Source organism: Magnolia sinica, chromosome 2, assembly GCF_029962835.1.
Source record: "Magnolia sinica isolate HGM2019 chromosome 2, MsV1, whole genome shotgun sequence".
Classification (NCBI taxonomy): Eukaryota; Viridiplantae; Streptophyta; class Magnoliopsida; order Magnoliales; family Magnoliaceae; genus Magnolia; species Magnolia sinica.
The window spans coordinates 124,616,624-124,636,566 of record NC_080574.1 but is presented as its reverse complement, the minus strand read 5'-3'; the positions used below and the strand labels follow the sequence as shown (position 1 = coordinate 124,636,566).

Genomic DNA, 19,943 nt, shown 5'->3' with positions numbered 1-19,943 from the left:
CACATGCATCACCCCATGTCAGGTCCAAGGCCTAAAATTCAAGTACATGGAAGATTTAGGTGGGCCACACCAATGAAATCAGTTGTGAGGGGATGCTCACCCTTAATTTTGTACATGGCCCATCATGCTGTTTATTTGAAATCCAATTCATTCATTAGGTGTGTCACTCAATGTTATGGTCAAGACCCAAAAATCAGGCTACTATATAGCTCAGGAAGGCCCTGGTGAAATAAACAGTAGTGGACATTCCCTTTTAACTGCTTTCCTCGGTGTATCCCACCCGAATAATGAATTGGGCTAATTTTTTTGCCCTTGCCCTAACAGAATTTGACACATTTAATGGTCAGAGCATATTTCACGTACACATCACAACGGACCCACTTGGTTTGTTGGCACAGATGGCACTCCCACAAGACAATCTCTGTACATAAGTGTATACTTTTATACATAGAGGAACTCTTAAGTCAAACCAGCTTAGAAAATGACAATTAATTAATGTTAATAAAATGATAGAGAAGCAAAGGGAGTTGTTGTGAAATTTACCCCAACCACCAAGTGTGTCACCCCATGATAGGTTTAGGGCTAAAAAATAAGCCCCATTTGTGATTTAAGTGGACCACATAATTAAAAACAATGTACAAGACAACTCTGACCTTTCAAACTTTTTCCCTTGGTGTGGCTCACTTGAATCATTGATGGGCCTGATGTTTGAGCTCTGGAATTAAACTTTAGTGTGGCATCCAATGGTTGGAGTGGATTCGATATGATCATCAAGGTGAACCCTATAAAAATCAAGAATGGACATTTCTCTCCCAACTATTTTACTTGACGTGGCCCATCTAAATTACAGGTAAGCCTAATTTTTTTACTCTAAGCCTAATATGGAATTACACATCTAATGGCTAGAGTGAATCCTACATACACATTACGGTGGCCCAGTCAAATTTCAAGGGTGGACCCCGATTAAAACTTAGTTTGAAGAGGTCTCATGTTCAATGGGCTGGACCATAGGGTAAGGTACAACTACCCAATAACTTCCAACTCTTCGTGTGTATATTATATCAAACTTATCTAATAGGTTGTCCAACACATGCATATCCTTTTCAAAAGCTCCCTAGTCACCATGCATTATGCAATAGCTTGGTGTTCACACCCCAAGTGCAGGGTTGTGATGTAGTAATAAACTCGGTAAGACCGAGGTCGCATCCACAGGGACTGATACTTGTACGTTTCCTGAAACTAGATAGAAATAGAACTAACCTAAGATGCAATCTAAATCAAATAAAATTTAGAGAATAGTTGTGGAATAATTATCTAAAACTTAAGGAATTCAGAGGAAGGAAAACTAGGGATTCAGAGGATCCACTTGTAGGGATCAGGGAGATCTTATGCCTGCTTCGAAAATCATGGAAATCAACCAGACTTCCTTTGATTTAGTTTTCAAGAAATGAAAGGTATATGAATTAAAATGGATTCCATCATCAAACCATGCCCAGGAGACAGAGCAAACAACAAAATTAGACTAATTACCAACCAATCAACAATGCATGGAAGTTAGGAAGGATTCCGCCATCCGACCATGCCCAGGGGACTATGGTGAACAACAGGGTTTCCTGACGTCATGAGCATCAAAAGGAAGAAAGAAATACTCAAAATCATCGCAGATCCATTGTAATTTCAGTCACAACAAACCCTTAAAAATAACTAAAAGTACTCTTTTTAATTTGAACAAAAATCAATATCAGTCCATCTAAACAATAGGCACCAGCAAAGTTTCTCCCATCAGACTACAAGCTTCACCTCTTAGCCCTAGCTAAGAGGTTTAGCCACACATTGGGATGATGTGGATGAATCTCTTAGACAAATTAAAATGAAAGAAAAAAAGAATAAACAGAGAAAAATACCAAATCAGCCACTTTTCCCATGTGCCAGCAGCCCTTTCTTTTTCTTCCTTCAATCTCCGTTTTCCTCTCTTTCTGACGTGCAGCAACAGCCTCCGTTACAGCAGAAAACGCACTGCCTTTTGCTTCCATTTTTCCCTCAAACCGAGCACAAACCAAAACCGAGCTCCCTCCTGACGTGCAGCCAACCAAAACCGAGCACCCTTGCTCCCTGTCTTTTTCCTCTCATGTTCTAGCCGTCCTCCCGTCCCTCCACAATTTCACACCTTTTTCCCACTGGTTTCCACTCTCCTCCTTATAGGCAGGTGCGTAGGGCCGTGGAGAGGCTGAGTCCGAGAAGGAATAGGCTGCGGAAGATGTATTTACGTAAGGCTGGAGCGTAGGGGCGTTTTGCAGCCAAGAAAATGGAAGGGAAAGCTTCCACTTCCATCACATTCTTTCCAAATAGATGACGTCCCTTGGGAAATCTCTGGACGAGATACACGATGGATGGTTTGGATCAAGCCTCTGATCAACTATGGTGGGCCAGAACCGCACGGAAAACCCGGGTTTTCCAGACGCAAAAACAGAGTAGCGTCCTTTGGCGCTGTGACAATGGTGGAGCCCACTTCACTGTTTTTCTGGGAAATCCAAGCCGTCCATTAGATTCAGGACGAAAAACTGTTAAGGAAGGGATGGTTTTGGTTAGATTTCAGTGTGGCCCACAAGCTGGTTCAGTCCACCGTCCATCTTCCGTTTTAACGCTCGAAAATTGATTTCCGATGTATCTCGAATTTTCTCCACCTAGGCCATGGTAACATGGACCCTGGGAATACGATGAATGGTCTAGATTTTCCATCTGGAGAGCGAGTGGGCCCTACTGTTGAAAAACGGACGGACGCTGTCCATCCGTTGTCGTGCATGATCGAGAAGGGGAGGGAGACGAGTCTCCGTTGTTGACCGGGCGACTTTCGGTCCGGTGCACAGCGGGTGTACACCTGCTGTGTGCACGGGCCGTGTAAATTGGGCCCCACCCTGATGTCTTATGCAGAATCCAATCCATCCATCCGTTTTGCCATCTCATTTTAATTGTTGAACTCAAGATTGAAGCACTTTCAGACACCAGGCGGGCCCCAGTTCACTGATTTATAGGCTGATCTGTCCGTTGAGCCACTTCCAGGGGGATCCAATGGCTGAAATTTGACATGTACGGTTAGTTTTTGGTTTTTAGGCCATATGTGAAGTTTCGAACCGAACGGATGGTAGGAACCCTGTGATCTTGCATTCTGGCTGACTTTTAGGCCGTTTGAGCTTCGGTTTCTCGATTTTTCCGGGTCCCTGATGTGTAATCTTGTTGATCTTGGATCTCTGGAGTCCGTCCCATGCTTGGTGTCATTAGAGCGTTAAGTCCATGCTTTAAGCACCCTTTTCGGTCCAGGCTCGTACATACACTTTGTAATACAAACACGATTAATCAGGCCATTAAGCGGTATCATGCGTGTAAATCTATATAACAAATGGGTCTGATATGCAATATTTGACCCTCAACACAACCCCCAACCAGCATTTTGCTAGTCTCGAGCAAAGTATGCGAAAAATAAGTTGAGAATTACAGAACAATTTATAAACTCGAGTGATTTTTGCAGAGTAATCCAGATATGAGAATTTTTAGATTCATGACTGTTGGATATTATTTTCTCCTAGACTCCAGCACACGGTAAACTTCATAATCAAGTTCAAAGTATTATTCCATTAATTAGAAAAATTCTAGCCATTGAGATCTATGAATGTATAGTCTAATCTTGACTTGTCAACATTAAGATTCATCTCGATATTCAAGGATATCATTGGTAACAACTAAGAGAATTCGTGATAACTCAACTTGGCTTACACATTATCTTTTTATTCTTTTAATTTTTTTTTAATTTTTTCATTAGAAGTAACGCCAAGAAGAGGGATCAGATCCTCACCTATAGGGAGCAAATCTAAGGTAAAGACTGTACACCCAACTTTTTCACATATCATTCATGGGGAATCGAATCCTCACCTATAGGGAGCAAACCTATGGTAAAGACTGTTCGCCCAATCCATTCGATTTCTCAAGTTGGTTCTTTTCATGTTAGATTTACCAAGTTAATCCTTTAATATCGAACTGAAATCTTAATGTGTAAGCGAGATGTGATATGTGAAATCATGACTCAATCAATGTTTACAACTTCTAATCATAGATTAATAATTCAAACTTAACTGTGAAATCTAATGAGCAACTGAATCCAAGAGTAGTAAATCACCAACATTCACCTATCTTGTAATTCTAAATCCAAGATGGCCATCAAAATCACTTCGAATTCACAAGAATGTTCAGAAAAAATTTTAAAATTTTTTACAATTTTTGCTCAAGATGAAGAAAACACTGATTAGGTAACCTAATCTCCCACCCCCAACCTAAAAGCTACATTGTCCTCAATGTAAAAGAAATAAACATGCGATGTACATGGGACAACGGAAATATAAGAGGAGTGATGGAAAGATAGTACCTGGATGAAAGAATCAAGAGGCTTTCCAAAGATATCTATGTAAGAGCGGGTCAGCACAAGAGAGAAACCAACAAAAGTAAGCTAAAATAAAAAAATAAAATCCTACCTATACCACTTTCGTAGGTGCTCTCGATTGCATTTAGCGTATGCAACAAGCCTTTAAACCCTTAGGTTACCCCTAGTGGACGAGTTGTAGTCTCGTGAGGGTTTGCAGTAATGTTACCCACAAACATTGAACTGACTAGGAAAATAAAATGGAATGAAAAGATGGGTTGCCTCCCAGGAGCGCTAAGTTTAACGTCTTCAGCCAGACAAGAATGGACCATGAACTAATTAATCTTGATAACCTGGGTCCGCCTCCATCAGACTAGGAGATCAATCCTGGTAAACAGGATCAGTCAGAGGTATGAACATGTCCTCTGAATCAAATTTCTCGACAAATGGTTTCAATCGATGTCCATTGACTTTAAACTCCTTGCCATTGTCGGGATCTCTTATCTCAATGGCCCCATGCGGAAAAACAGTGACAACAATGTAAGGGCCGGTCCAACGAGATCGAAGCTTACCCAGAAAGAGATGTAATCGAGAATTGTACAAAAGGACCTTCTGACCAGGCGTGAATGATTTTCACAAAATATGTTGGTCATGAAATGCTTTCATCTTGTCCTTGTAAATTCTCGAATTATCGTACGCATTATTCCGGATTTCTTCAAGTTCATTCAATTGAAGTTTGCGTAGCGAGCCAGCGTTGTCCAGATTGAAATTAAGATTTTTGATCGCCCAGTACGCTTTATGTTCCAGCTCCACAGGCAAGTGACAAGCTTTCCCATAGACAAGTCTAAAGGGAGACATTCCAATAGGGGTTTTAAAGGCAGTACGGTATGCCCATAAGGCATCGGTCAATCGGATTGACCAATCCTTACGATCAGGGTTAACCGTTTTCTCCAAAATGTGTTTAATCTCCCTATTAGAAATCTCAGCTTGTCCACTTGTCTGTGGATGGTATGGGGTGCTCACCTTATGAGAGATACCGTATTTCTTCATTAAGCTCTCGAATGGTCTATTACAAAAGTGTGAGCCCCCATCACTAATGATGGCTCAAGGCGTTCCGAATCGAGAAAGGATGTTTTCTTTTAGGAATTTAATGACCGTGCGATGGTCATTCTTTCGACACGGAATCGCTTCGACCCATTTAGTGATATAATCCACGGCGAGCAAAATATACAGATTTCCAAACGATTGGGGGAATGGTCCCATGAAATCGATGCCCCAACAATCAAATGCTTCAATGATAAGAATGGGATTCAAAGGCATCATATTTCGACGGGACAATACTCTCAATTTCTAACAACGCTCACAAGCTTTGCAAAACTCATGAGTGTCCCTAAACATAGTGGGCTAATAAAAGCCACACTGCAGAATCTTGGCCGTGGTCTTTTTAGCAGAAAAGTGACCACCACAGGCCTCTGAGTGACAGAAGGAGATGACGCTCTGATGCTCATCGTCTGGTACACATCTCCTTAAGATTTGGTCTGGGCAATATTTAAATAAATAAGGATCATCCCAGAAAAAGTTGCGCACCTTGGTGAAGAATTTCTTCTTATCTTGTGCAGTCCACTGTGTCGGTATGGCACCTGTAGCAAGATAATTAGCAATATCAGCAAACCAAGGTGAATGGGAGACTCTGAACAGTTGTTCATCAGGGAACATGTCATTGATATGAGTTGTCTCAAGGGACTCAGAGGTATTAAGGCGAGAAAGGTGATCGGCCACTACGTTCTCTACTCCCTTTTTATCTTTAATTTCCAAATCGAATTCTTGGAGTAGAAGGATCCATCGTATCAGGTGGGGCTTAGAATCATTCTTAGAAAGAAGATACTTAAGTGCCGCATGATTTGTGTAGATAATAATCTTGGATCCGATCAAGTAGGACCTAAATTTGTCTAAGGCGAACACTACAGCTAAGAGTTCCTTTTCCGTAGTCGAGTAGTTCACCTGGGCAGAATTTAAAGTTCTACTTGCGTAATGAATGACGTAGGGCCGCTTATCTTTTCTCTGGCCTAGGATCGCTCCAAGAGCATAATCAGAAGCGTCGCACATAAGCTCAAAAGGAAGACTCCAGTCGGGTGGCTGCATGGTAGGTGCAGTGGTTAACATGCCCTTAAGCTTGGTGAAAGCTTCCTTGCATTGCTCAGTCCACTCGTATGGAGCATCCTTTTGAAGAAGAGTGCATAAAGGATGAGAGAGGAGACAAAAGTCTTTTATGAATCGCCTGTAAAATCCTGTGTGTCCTAAGAAGGATCGCACGTCTCTGATGTTCTTGGGTGGGGGTAGGTTAGAGATAAGATCGATTTTTGCCTTATCTACCTCGATTCCCTTGGACGAGATGATATGCCCAAGGACAATTCCCTTCTGAACCATGAAATGACACTTCTCCCAATTAAGTACCAAGTTCTTTTCTTCACATCTTTTCAGCACACATTTAAGACTTTCCAAGCACTTGCTGAAAGATGGACCGTAAACAGAGAAGTCGTCCATGAAGACCTCTAGGTATTGCCCCACCATATCAGAAAAGATACTAAGCATACATCGCTGAAAGGTGGCAGGGGCATTACATAGTCCGAATGGCATCCTTCGGTAAGCAAAGGTGCCGTAGGGACATGTAAATGTGGTCTTTTCCTGGTCTTCAGGGGCTATCTCTATCTGGTTGTAGCCCGAATACCCGTCAAGAAAACTGTAATAGGAATAACCAGCTAACCTTTCCAGGATCTGATCAATGAATGGTAAAGGAAAGTGGTCTTTCCTCGTGACGGTATTCAACTTCCTATAGTCAATGCACATTCTCCAACCAGTAGTGGCTCTAGTTGGCACGAGTTCATTATTAGGGACCACTTGAGTTGGACTCACCCATTGACTATCAGATATAGGGTATATGATACCCACGTCCAATAGTTTAAGAACCTCGGCCTTAACCACTTCCTTCATATTTGGATTTAGTCTACGTTGTGGTTGCCGAGCGGTTTTTGCATTATCCTCAAGATATATGCGGTAAGTACATATTGAGGGATCGATTCCCTTGAGGTCCGCTATCGTCCATCCCAGGGCTCCTTTATGCTCAATAAGAGTAGCTATGAGCATACTCTCCTGTTCTTTCTCCAGGTGGGCAGAGATCACCACCGGGTATGTCTCATCTTGACCTAAATAGGCATATTTCAAATCAAAGGGCAAAGGTTTTAGGTCAAGCTTCGGCGGCTTGAGGTTAGACGGTAAAGGCACTACATCGGTTTGTGGTAATTCTTCAAATTGTGGCCTCCACCGGTTAACTTCAAGCACCGGTGCAGTATCAAGCAAGGCGCACGTCTCCCTAATCATGTCATCATCAAAATCATGGGAGTGGGCCAGGCACGTCTCAAGATGGTCGGAGGATAAGGTCAGCGGTGTCGTATCTTCCACGAAAGAGTCAATCATGTTAATGTCGTGGAAATCGTTATCATCCTCTGAGTTGCTGCCGTTATTGAAAAAAATGTTTGACTCCAATGTCAAATTTCCAAAAGACATAGTCATGATACTATTCCTGCAATTGATAATTGCATTTGACGTGGCAAGGAATGGGCGACCAAGAATGACGGGAATCTGAGTGCTCATGTTATTGATGGGTTCGGTGTCCAGGATGATAAAATCTACAGGGTAGTAAAATCTATCGACCTGGACTAACACATCCTCAATTATCCCTCTTGGTACACGAACAGAGCGATCAGCAAGTTGTAGTGTGGTTAGGGTGGGTTTTAATTCACCCAAACCTAACTGTTTGTATATCGAGTAGGGAATAAGATTGACGCTCGCTCCCAAGTCAAGAAGTGCGTGATCAATTCGATGGTTCCCGATCACACATGATATGGTTGGGCTACCGGGATCCTTGAATTTCTGTAGCACGTCTTGCTTCAGGATGGCACTCACTTTCTCAGTCAAGAAGATTTTCTTTTGAATAATTTTCCGTCTTTTGGTCGTGCATAAGTCTTTCAGGAATTTGGCATATGAAGGTATCTGTTTAATGACATCAAGTAGAGGAATGTTGACTTTCACCTGTTTCAACACCTCTAGGATATCCTGAGAGTTAGAGAGAGGTTTTGGTGAAACCAACCGTTGGGGGAATGGAGCAACTGGCTTCTCTAGAAGTTCCGGTTCTACTTTTTGTGGGGCATCATTGGATCCATCATTGTTGTCCTCTTCTGGTTCTTGAGGCTTTTCGGGCCTAACCGGAAGAGTTTTATCAATGATCTTCCCACTCCTAAGAGTGGTGATGGATTTAGCATGCCCCATTTGATTTGAAGAGCTGGGATCATTACTCTCGTACTGTGGTTTAGGATTGGAGAGAGGTTGTGCAGGAAGCATCCCCTTTTCTATAATCGTCATACGAGAGTCTATCTTTTGCATAAAATCTGTAATTCCCCGCATTGCCTGAGCCAGCTCTTGTATGGGATTTTGAACCAGTTCCTCTTGAGGTTTCACTTGATTTGGATTTTGATTGAAGAAACCTGGAGGAGTCGTTGTTTGTCCATTCCTCCAACTAAAGTTTGGATGATTTTTCCAGCCAGGATTGTATGTGTTGGAGTTAGGTCCAGTAAAAGGTCTTTGATAATTATTTACGGCATTGGCTTGTTCATTCAACACTCCTCGAAAGGCGGGTATTGTAGGACAGTTTTCAGTTGTGTGAATGTTGCAATCACAGATGCCGCAAACAATTTCATTGACCTTATCCTTCTTTCCTTCCACGGCCTCAACTTTCCTTATGAGCGTAGTCACTTTACACTTGAGATCATCCTCTTCTTTCAAGAGATATAATCCACCTTTTTCCTTTAATTGAGTCGGCCTAGACGTGGTGTTCTCCATTGGGTAATAGTCCCATGATTGTGTTTTTTCAGCGAGACTATCGAGGTAATCCCATACCTCGTCAACATCTTTGTTGATGAACTCTCTATTACACATTGTCTTGACCATTTGGCGCATGGAAGATGTCAGTCCATCATAGAAAAAATTTGTAATGCGCCACGTTTCAAATCCGTGTTGTGGGCATGAACTGACCAAATCTTTGAACCTTTCCCAACATTGGAAGAATGTTTCATCTTCCTTTTGGGCAAAGTTCATGATTGCTTTTCTGAGGGTAATCGTTTTATGATGTGGGAAGAATTTTTTTATGAATTCCCTCTGCATGTCGTTCCATGTGCCAATGGATCTAGGACGCAGTGAATGTAACCACATCTTAGCTTTCTCTTTTAAGGAAAAAGGAAAGAGTTTCAGCCTAATTGTATCCTCAGATACATTAGGAAAACATAATGTAGCTATAATCTCATCGAACTCTTTCAAATGTAAATATGGACTTTCTGATTCAAGTCCATGGAATTTGGGAAGGAGTTGGATAACTCCTGGCTTGATGTCCATTTGTCCTGTGTTTTCAGGAAAAATCATGCATGAGGGCGTACTCACTCCCGCCGGTTGTAGAAAATCTCGTAAAGTACGAGGCGGGGGTGCCTGTTGCACCTCATTTTCATCTTGGGTATCCTCCACCCTGGGTGGAAGTAGAGGAGGTTGGTCTTCAGCCATAACTTCAGTTAACTCAGAGGATTTCGAGCGGTGTCTAGTCCTGCGATGGATAGTCAACCCCTCAACCAATCCTCCTTTAGTCAAGAGACGTCGAGTGTCGTCACGGGCCCACTTGGGCATGAAAACACTTGCAGCCCTCAATTAAAAACCTAATCCTAAGAAAGGGAAAGAAAATCTAGAAAGAAAGAGAGAGTCGGAAAGAAATTACCAAATTAGAGTCCTAAGTTAAAACCTGCAAAATAAAACAAGAATAAATTAGATTCTAAAACAAGAGGAACAATCCTTTAAAATAAAGGTAGTAGTAAACTAATTTCTAAAAGAAAGTGGAAACTTCTAAAATAAATTAGGAAAGTCTTAAACTAGAAAGTAAATTACTTGAAGAAAATAGAAAGTAGGGAAGGAGCTTACCGAATTAGAAATTTCTATCTTAAAGGCCTACAAAATAGGAAGGTTAGTTTCTAAACAAAAATTCTAAAAATAAATTAGGAAACAAATTAGATTTTAAAAGAGTTAAAATTAGAAAGTTACTAAAATAGAAAGTTAATTTCTAAAAAGGGAAAGAAATAACCTAATTTCTAAAAATAAACTATTTTCTACAGAAGGGAGGATACTAGAATTAGAAAATTTCTAAAATTTAAACCCTAATTCTAAAAATAGGAAAAAGTAGAGAGATTAGGAAGGAATTACCAATTGAGAAACTTATGTCAAGATCCTATAAAACAGGAAACAAGTTAGTTTTTGAACTCAAATAAAAATAAATAAAAAACTAAGGTTAGTAAAATCCTAATCTTAAACTAATCCTAAAACCAATTAATTTCAGAGAATCGTAACCGTCAGTCCCCGGCAACGGTGCCAAAAACTTGTTCACACCCCAAGTGCAGGGTTGTGATGTAGTAATAAACTCGGTAAGACCGAGGTCGAATCCACAGGGACTGATACCTGTACGTTTCCCGAAACTAGATAGAAATAGAACTAGCCTAAGATGCAATCTAAATCAAATAGAATTTAGGGAATAGTTGTGGAATAATTATCTAAAACTTAAGGAATTCAGAGGAAGGAAAACTAGGGATTCAGAGGATCCACTTGTAGGGATCAGGGAGATCTTATGCCTGCTTCGAAAATCATGGAATCAACTAAACTTCCTTTGATTTAGTTTTCAAGAGATGAAAGGTATATGAATTAAAATGGATTCCATCATCAAACCATGCCCAGGAGACAGAGCAAACAACAGAATTAGACTAATTACCAACCAATCAACAATGCATGGAAGTTAGGAAGGATTCCACCATCCGACCATACCCAGGGGACTATGGTGAACAACAGGGTTTCCTGACGTCATGAGCATCAAAAGGAAGAAAGAAATACTCAAAATCATCGCAGATCCATTGTAATTTCAGTCACAACAAACCCTTAAAAATAACTAAAAGTACTCTTTTTAATTTGAACAAAAATCAATATCAGTCCATCTAAACAATAGGCACCAGCAAAGTTTCTCCCATCAGACTACAAGCTTCACCTCTTAGCCCTAGCTAAGAGGTTTAACCACACATTGGGATGATGTGGATGAATCTCTTAAACAAATTAAAATGAAAGAAAAAAAGAATAAACAGAGAAAAATACCAAATCAGCCACTTTTCCCACGTGCCAGCCGTTTCTTCTTTTCTTCTCTTTTGTTTTTTTCTTTTTCTTCCCCTGACGTGCAGCAGCCTTCCTCCGTTACAGCAGAAAACGCACTGCCTTTTGCTTCCATTTTTCCCTCAAACCGAGCACAAACCAAAACCGAGCTCCCTCCTGACGTGCAGCCAACCAAAACCGAGCTCCCTCCTAACATGCAGCCAACCAAAACTGAGCACCCTTGCTCCCTGTCTTTTTCCTCTCACGTTCCAGCCGTCCTCCCGTCCCTCCACAATTTCACACCTTTTTCCCACTGGTTTCCACTCTCCTCCTTATAGGCAGGTGCGTAGGGCCGTGGAGAGGCTGAGTCCGAGAAGGAATAGGCTGCGGAAGATGTATTTACGCAAGGCTGGAGCGTAGGGGCGTTTTACAGCCAAGAAAACAGAAGGGAAAGCTTCCACTTCCATCACATTCTTTCTAAATAGATGACGTCCCTTGGGAAATCTCTGGACGAGATACACGATGGATGGTTTGGATCAAGCCTCTGATCAACTATGGTGGGCCAGAACCGCACGGAAAACCCGGGTTTTCCGGACGTAAAAAACAGAGTAGCGTCCTTTGGCGCTGTGACAATGGTGGAGCCCACTTCACTGTTTTTCTGGGAAATTGAAGCCGTCCATTAGATTCAGGACGAAAAACTGTTAAGGAAGGGATGGTTTTGGTTAGATTTCAGTGTGGCCCACAAGCTGGTTCAGTCCACCATCCATCTTCCGTTTTAACGCTCGAAAATTGATTTCCGATGTATCTTGAATTTTCTCCACCTAGGCCATGGTAACATGGACCCTGGGAATAGGATGAATGGTCCAGATTTTCCATCTGGAGAGCGAGTGGGCCCTACTGTTGAAAAACGGACGGACGCTGTCTGTCCGCTGTCATGCATGATCGAGAAGGAGAGGGAGACGAGTCTCCGTTGCTGATCGGGCGACTTTCGGTCCGGTGCACAGCGGGTGTACACCTGCTGTGTGCACGGGCCGTGTAAAATGGGCCCCACCCTGATGTCTTATGCAGAATCCAATCCATCCATCCGTTTTGCCATCTCATTTTAATCGTTGAACCCAAGATTGAAGCACTTTCAGACACCAGGCGGGCCCCAGTTCACTGATTTATAGGCTGATCTGTCTGTTGAGCCACTTTCAGGGGGATCCAATGGCTGAAATTTGACATGTACGGTTAGTTTTTGGTTTTTAGGCCATATGTGAAGTTTCGAACCGAACGGATGGTAGGAACCCTGTGATCTTGCATTCTGGCTGACTTTCAGGCCGTTTGAGCTTCGGTTTCTCAATTTTTTCGGGTCCCTGATGTGTAATCTTGTTGATCTTGGATCTCCGGAGTCTGTCCCATGCTTTGGTGTCATTAGAGCGTTAAGTCCATGCTTTAAGCACCCTTTTCGGTCCAGGCTCGTACATACACTCTGCATTACAAACACGATTAATCAGGCCATTAAGCGGTATCATGCGTGTAAATCTATACAACAACTGGGTCTGATATGCAATATTTGACCCTCTACACTTGGAGTCCAACTACCAAGTATTAAGAATACTTTTTTTTTGGAAATATATCACTGACGCAGGGATGAACGTGATGAGGATAACTACTCCAAATCCACGGAGCTTCTCTGGACTCCTCATAGAGACTCCTCGAATCCACGAGGAAGGAAAGCAGAAAATAGAAATAAATTCTAATAAATTCAAAATTGATTAATTAATGAATAAAAATGAGTTCACAACCCTTTAAATAGGGGTACCAAGCAATGGGAAAGAAATCAGAATCAAACTACAACTAAAACTCCTAGAATCCGCGACTTACTATAAATAGTAAACTTACTATTTATAGACGGTCGTGATGTCTACTAGTGCGCAAGGTTTTCGGCCAAAAATAGTAAGTGTCCTATTTGGCTTCACCAAACCGTTCTCCTAAGTATTCTAAGCTCTTTTCACGTTGGGTGCGACTCCTAAAGCTCGACGGATGAAGAGTTATAATCAAACAAAAACTTACTATTTATGGTAAAAATGAAATTAAAACAGGGAAACGACCGTCGATCTAGGGTATTTCATAATTCCGGCTTGCATAACCCAGCATAGCGGGGTTAGTTGGCTAAAGTAGCTCGTTCTACCCCAAAATCATATATTTTACGCTCGATAACTCATTCTGGATTGTGAGATATGCCCGATCTAAGTTCCGACGGTCCGGATCACTTCTGTCGTCAACCGGCCCTTTTTTGGTCCATCTTAGCAATGAAACTGTCCACGACCTGCTCTACAACAGTCCCTCCACTTCAAAAGAACTAGTCCTCGAGTTCTCATCCTGCTCTGGTTCATGATACTCAGTCAGGTCCGCGACGTTGAAAGTCCATGAGATCGCCATGTCGTTTGGAAGATCAACAATATAAGGGTTATCATTGATCTTTCGAATGATTGAGACGGGTCCAATCTTCTTATTTTTCAACTTGTTGTATGTCCCAGTCAGAAATCTCTCTTTGCGCAGATGGACCATAACGCGGTCGCCTACCTCGAACACTTTTTTTTGCTGGTGCTTATCCGCTTGTTCCTTGTACTTCTCATTCGAGGCATGTAGCTTGGTCTGCACGTTCGCATGGATGTCCATAATCTTGTCTGCCATATGTTCTGCTGTAATGCTCGTAACTAAGTGCTTGGGCAGAGGGACTAAGTCAAGTGTGTGGCGAGGCACTCGTCCGTAGATAATCTGGAACGGTGATTTCCCTGTCGAGCGGTTCACCATGTTGTTGAATGTAAACTCTGCTTGAGACAAGACCAAATCTCACTACTTCCGTTTTTCTCCTGAAATACAGTGAAGGAGGTTTCCCAACGTGCGATTCATAACTTCGGTCTGCCCATCAGTTTGTGAGTGGTAAACACTGTTGAATTGAAGTCCTGTATCGAATCAAGTCCACGAAGTCCGCCAAAAGTGGCTAATGAACTTCGTGTCACGATCAGAAGTAATGGTCTTGGGGACCCCATGTAGCCGTACGACCTCCCTGAAAAATAGATTCGCCATGTGTGTTGCATCGAGGGTCTTCTTGCATGGGATAAAGTGTGCCATCTTGGAGAAACGATCTACCACCACGAACACCGAATCCATGCCGCGTTGTGTTCGTGAGAGACCAAGCACGAAGTCCATTGATAAATCCTCCAAAGGACTGTTACGCATAGGTAACGAGGTGTAGAGGCTCGTATTCTGAGATTGCCCCTTGGAGGTCTGACAAATATGACAACATTGTACGACTCTTTCTACATCACATACTAATTGCGGCCAGTAATACCACTCTTCCACAATAGCTTGCATCTTGTCTCGCCCAAGGTATACACCGAGGCCACTTTCATGTAGCTCCTAAATAATCTGCTCCCTTAGAAAACTTTGGGGGATGCACAAACAATTCCATTTGAAGAGAAAATCATTCTATATATGAAGGTCACCCGGCACTTCATCCAAGAATCTTTGAAGTCCTTATCCTCAGCATACAGCTCCTTGAGACAGTCGAAATCGACCACCTCGTTGCTCATCGTAACAAGTAGTGATGCATGACGACTAAGTGCATCAGCTACCTTGTTCTACTGCCCTGACTTATGCTTCAAAACGAATATTAATTCCTGTAAAAACACAACCCATCTATCATGCACACGGTTCACGTTAGTCTGACTATTAATAAACTTTAATACTTGATGATCAGTGTACAGAACAAACTCTCTTTAAATCAGATAATGCCGCCAATGTCGCAGCGCCTGAACAACTGCGTACAACTCAAGCTCATAAGTCGACCACTTCTTTCGAGCTTCGTTGAGCTTCTCGTTGTAGAAGGCTACCGGCCTACCTTTCTGTAATAATACTCCTCCAATTTTGATATATGAAGCGTCACACTCAACCTCAAACAATTTATCAAAATTAGGAAGCACTAAGACCGATGTTGTAGATAAACGATGCTTGATCTCATGAAAACTCTTATCAGCTTTATCGATCCACTAGAACGGTCCCTTTTTCATACAATCTGTTATAGGCACGATTATGGTGTTAAAATCTCACACAAATCGATGATAGAAAGTCGCCAACCCGTGAAAACTCCTCACCTCATGAATGTTTGTCAGGATCGGCCATTCCCTAATAGCTCTCACTTTTTCATCATACACACGAATGCCTGTGGCTGTTACAACAAATCCTAGAAACAACAGGCTGTTAGTTAAAAAACTACACTTCTTCAAGTTGAGGTACAACTTGTTAATTTATAGGACTTGCAGCACCTGCCTGAGATGTTTGTTGTGCTCCGCCTCATCCTGACTATATATTAATATATCATCAAAATATACTACCATAAATCGGCTAATGAACAGTTTTAGAACTTGATTCATCAAACGTATAAAAGTACTTGGTGCATTCGATAGGCCGAAGGGCATAACCAGCCATTTATACAACCCTTCCTTGATCTTGAATGCCGTTTTTTACTCATCACTAGGTCGGATACGAATCTGATGGTACCCGCTCCTTCGATCTATTTTAGAGAACACCTTGGCCCCTTCTAGCATATCGAGCATGTTGTCCAACTGTGGTGTTGGGAACTGATATTTGATGGTAATTTTGTTGATTACCAGACTGTCAACACACATGCACCAGTTTCCATCTTTTTTTAGCGTTAATAATGCTGGTATGGCACATGGGCTCATGCTCTCTCTCAAGAGACTCTTATGGATCAATTCCTCTACTTGTCCCTGAAGTATCTAACACTCCTTTGGACTCATTTGATAATAAGGGCGATTGGGCTGGTTAGCCCCATGGATGAGGTTTATGTGATGTTGGATGTTCCTCATGGGGGCAATCCATCAGGTAAATTCTCAGGTCAGACTTCTTTGAATTCGTTTAGCAATAGTCTTAAACTTTGAGGGATGTTTGAGGGTTCCTCTTCTTCGCCCTTCACCACTATGGCGTATACCTCACCGGTTTCCTTGGATCCTCCATGAAATCCCAAATGGTCAAGAGGAAACTCCCCTCTACTTTACAGGCTTCAGGGTGGTTCTCTAGTGCCATAGGGGCAATGATTATTTTTCGACTATCCTTGACGAATATGTAGACATTATCTCGTCCCCAATGGGTCGCATCACGATCCGACTACCAGGGTCGACCGAGTAGCATATGACAAGTTTCCATGTCAACCATGTCACAAAGTATTTGATCCTTATAATTTTTACCAATTGAAAACGAGATAGTGCATTGTTCAGTTACCTTGGTCTCATTCACATTTTTTATCCAGCCAATTGACTACGGGGAAGGATGTTTCGTCGTTGGTAACTGTAACTTGTTTACCACTACTATCACTGTCTATCACTGTCTATGATCACATCACAGACCTTTCCGTTAACAGTGCACCGAGTACGAAATATATTGTGTCATTGTGGATGTAATTCCTTTCATGGGGCATATAGTAATCGCCTCACAACTAAAAATTCACCACGATCCTCGCCCGTCACTTCATCGCCACATGTTATTTCTTTAGTGGTTTGTTCATGTTCATCAAAGCCATGGTCTTCTTCTGCGACCTGATCTTCAGTGCCCCATTCGTTTATAGTCAAGTGTGTTGCGGGACGTTGAGGACAAGTGTTTGATAAGTGGCCTGGCTGGCCACAGCGGTAATAATTGTTCGACCTTGGCTGAGCATAAGGATTTGAAATCCTACTTGGGCCCACTGTTGTGGGTGCTGCACGTTAATATTTGGATGAGTTGCTCCCCGTATCACGGCTTGCGGTTGTAGGAGGTTGAGGACGTTCTCCAACTAGATCTTTTCCTCGTACCAGCACTGGATCATGCGTAGGACCCGTCATGGGGGGTTAAGTTGAAGGATATGGATGAGCAGGAGCTCTTGCAAGTTGTATTTCTACCCTACCCGTCAATTGAACTGCTTCATCCATGGTCCCGACTGGGTACATCTGAACTCGGTTCTGAATTGTCGGTCGCAACCCACTTATAAATCGTGCCACCTTCTATGACTCAGACTCTGACAGATCGTTTCGTGTAGCCAACTATTGAAATTCTTCAGTGTAATCTGTGATGGTTCGATTTCCTTATCGACAATTTTGATATTGCTGAAATAATATCTGCTTATAATCACTGAGGAGAAATCGTGATCGAAGAAAATGTCTCATCCGTTGCCATGATGAGATGGGTGCCTTGTTTTGACAGGCTCGTGAGAGTTGTAATTGTTCACACCATGTAGAAGCACTAGATTTTAATTTAAACGCTACCAATTTTACCCTTTTATGATCTGACACTTCCATATAATCAAAATATCTCTCTACTTCGGCTAGCCAATCGAGAAAATATTTTATACGCAATAAACCGTTAAAACTAGGAAGTTCAGCATTACCTCAATAGTCTCTTTCAGCACGATCTAGATGATCGCTTTCATGGATTAGTCGTCGGGCAAAACCCTCATTAAGGTCCTGGTTGCTAGAACTTGAATCATCTGGTGTAGCCCCTAAGATTTGCCACTGGTAGTGCTCTACGAAAATCAGGGTTGCGTCGTATAGCAACCACGGGTGGTGGAGCAACCATATGTGGTGGAGCACTGCTTAGGGCTTGGGGCCGAAGTAGCGCATCCGCAAGATAGTTGAGGGTTACCTGCAGCCCTTGCATGGTCAACTGACTCTCTCAGTGGAAAGCTTCCATTCTTTCCGAAAGATAACGAATCTCTAGATCACCGTCTACAGGATTTTGATTCATACCTTAATTGTTTGCCAACGGCCTGAGGAGAATTCTTTCTCTGATACCAATTGACGCAGGGATGAATGTGATGAGGATAACTACTCCGAATCCACGGAGCTTCTCTGGACTTTTCACAGAGACTTCTCGAATCCACGAGGAAGGAAAGCAGAAAATAGAAATAAATTCTAATAAATTCAAAATTGATTAATTAATAATAAAAATGAGTTCTCAACCCTTTAAATAGGGGTACCAAGCAATGGGAAAGAAATCAAAATCAAACTACAACTAAAACTCCTAGAATCCGCGACTTACTATAAATAGTAAACTTAGTATTTATAGACGGTCGTGATGTCTACTAGTGCGCAAGGTTTTTGGCCAAAAATGGTAAGTGTCCTATTTGGCTTCACCAAACCATTTTCCTAATTATTCTAAGCTCTTTTCACGTTGGGCGTGACTCCTAAAGCCCGACGGATGAAGAGTTATAATCAAACTAAAACTTACTATTTATAGTAAAAACAAAATTAAAACAGGGAAATGACCGTTGATCCAGGGGTATTTCGCAATTTTGGCTAGTGTAACCCTGTGTAGTGGGGTTGGTTTGCTAAAGTAGCTCGTTCTACCCCAAAATCCTATATTTTACACCCAATAACTCATTCCGGATTGTGAGATACGCCCGATCTAAGTTTCGACGGTCCGGAGCACTTCTGTCATTGACCGGCCCTTTTCTGGTCCATCTTGGCCATGAAACTGCCTACGACCCACTCTACATCAATCACTTCTATGAAAATAGGTGTAAGGACACCCCGTTAATTTTTATGGGGCCCACTATAATATGTATATGAGATCCACTTTGGCCATTAGATGTGTAATCCTAGTTTGGGCACATAGCCAAGAAATTAGAGTGACCCATAATTCAGGTGGACCACATAAACAGTTTTGAGAGAGATGTCCACCTTTGACTTTTACCGGGCCCACCATGATGATTATATGCAATTCACTCCAACCATTAGATGCCACACTAAAGTTTAGACCTGGGGCCCAAAAAATAAGGCCCATTCGTGATTCAGGTGGGCCACGTTAAGAGAAACGTTCTGGAGGGTGAGTGTTGCCCTGTAAACTGTTTCTAATCGTGTAGTCCACTTGAATCACAAACGTGGCCAATTTTTGAGCCATTGGACTAGTGATTGAGGTGATTATAACGTAAAAAAGTACTAAGGCGGGGCCCATTTGAACCTACCATTCCTTTTCATTTTCTCAGTTGTATTTATTATCATTAATTAACACTCTAATCTAGTTAGACATCCAATCAGTTGGACTTGAGGTTTCTCTATATAAAATAGAGGTTTCTCAGTATAAAATAAGGTTTTTCCAAGCTAAGGCAGACAAAGATCCCATTTACACACCATCAATGTCCCAAAATGACACATGCTTGTGTGATCTAAAGTCATCCTTGAAATAAACACCATATAAATGATTTTATTTGACCCCAACCAACTGAAAATCTACATCTAAAAGGCATGACAGATACCTACAACCAGTCAGATCC

The 19,943-nt window shown here is 42.0% G+C and overlaps 1 non-coding gene across 1 annotated transcript; it reads left to right on the top strand.

Moving 5' to 3' along the window:
* Nucleotides 1-9,473: 9,473 nt before the first annotated feature.
* On the top strand, nt 9,474-9,580 carry LOC131238095 (small nucleolar RNA R71). The gene has a single exon (XR_009167512.1). It is a non-coding gene; the product is annotated as a small nucleolar RNA R71 (small nucleolar RNA).
* The last annotated feature ends 10,363 nt before the right edge of the window (nt 9,581-19,943 follow it).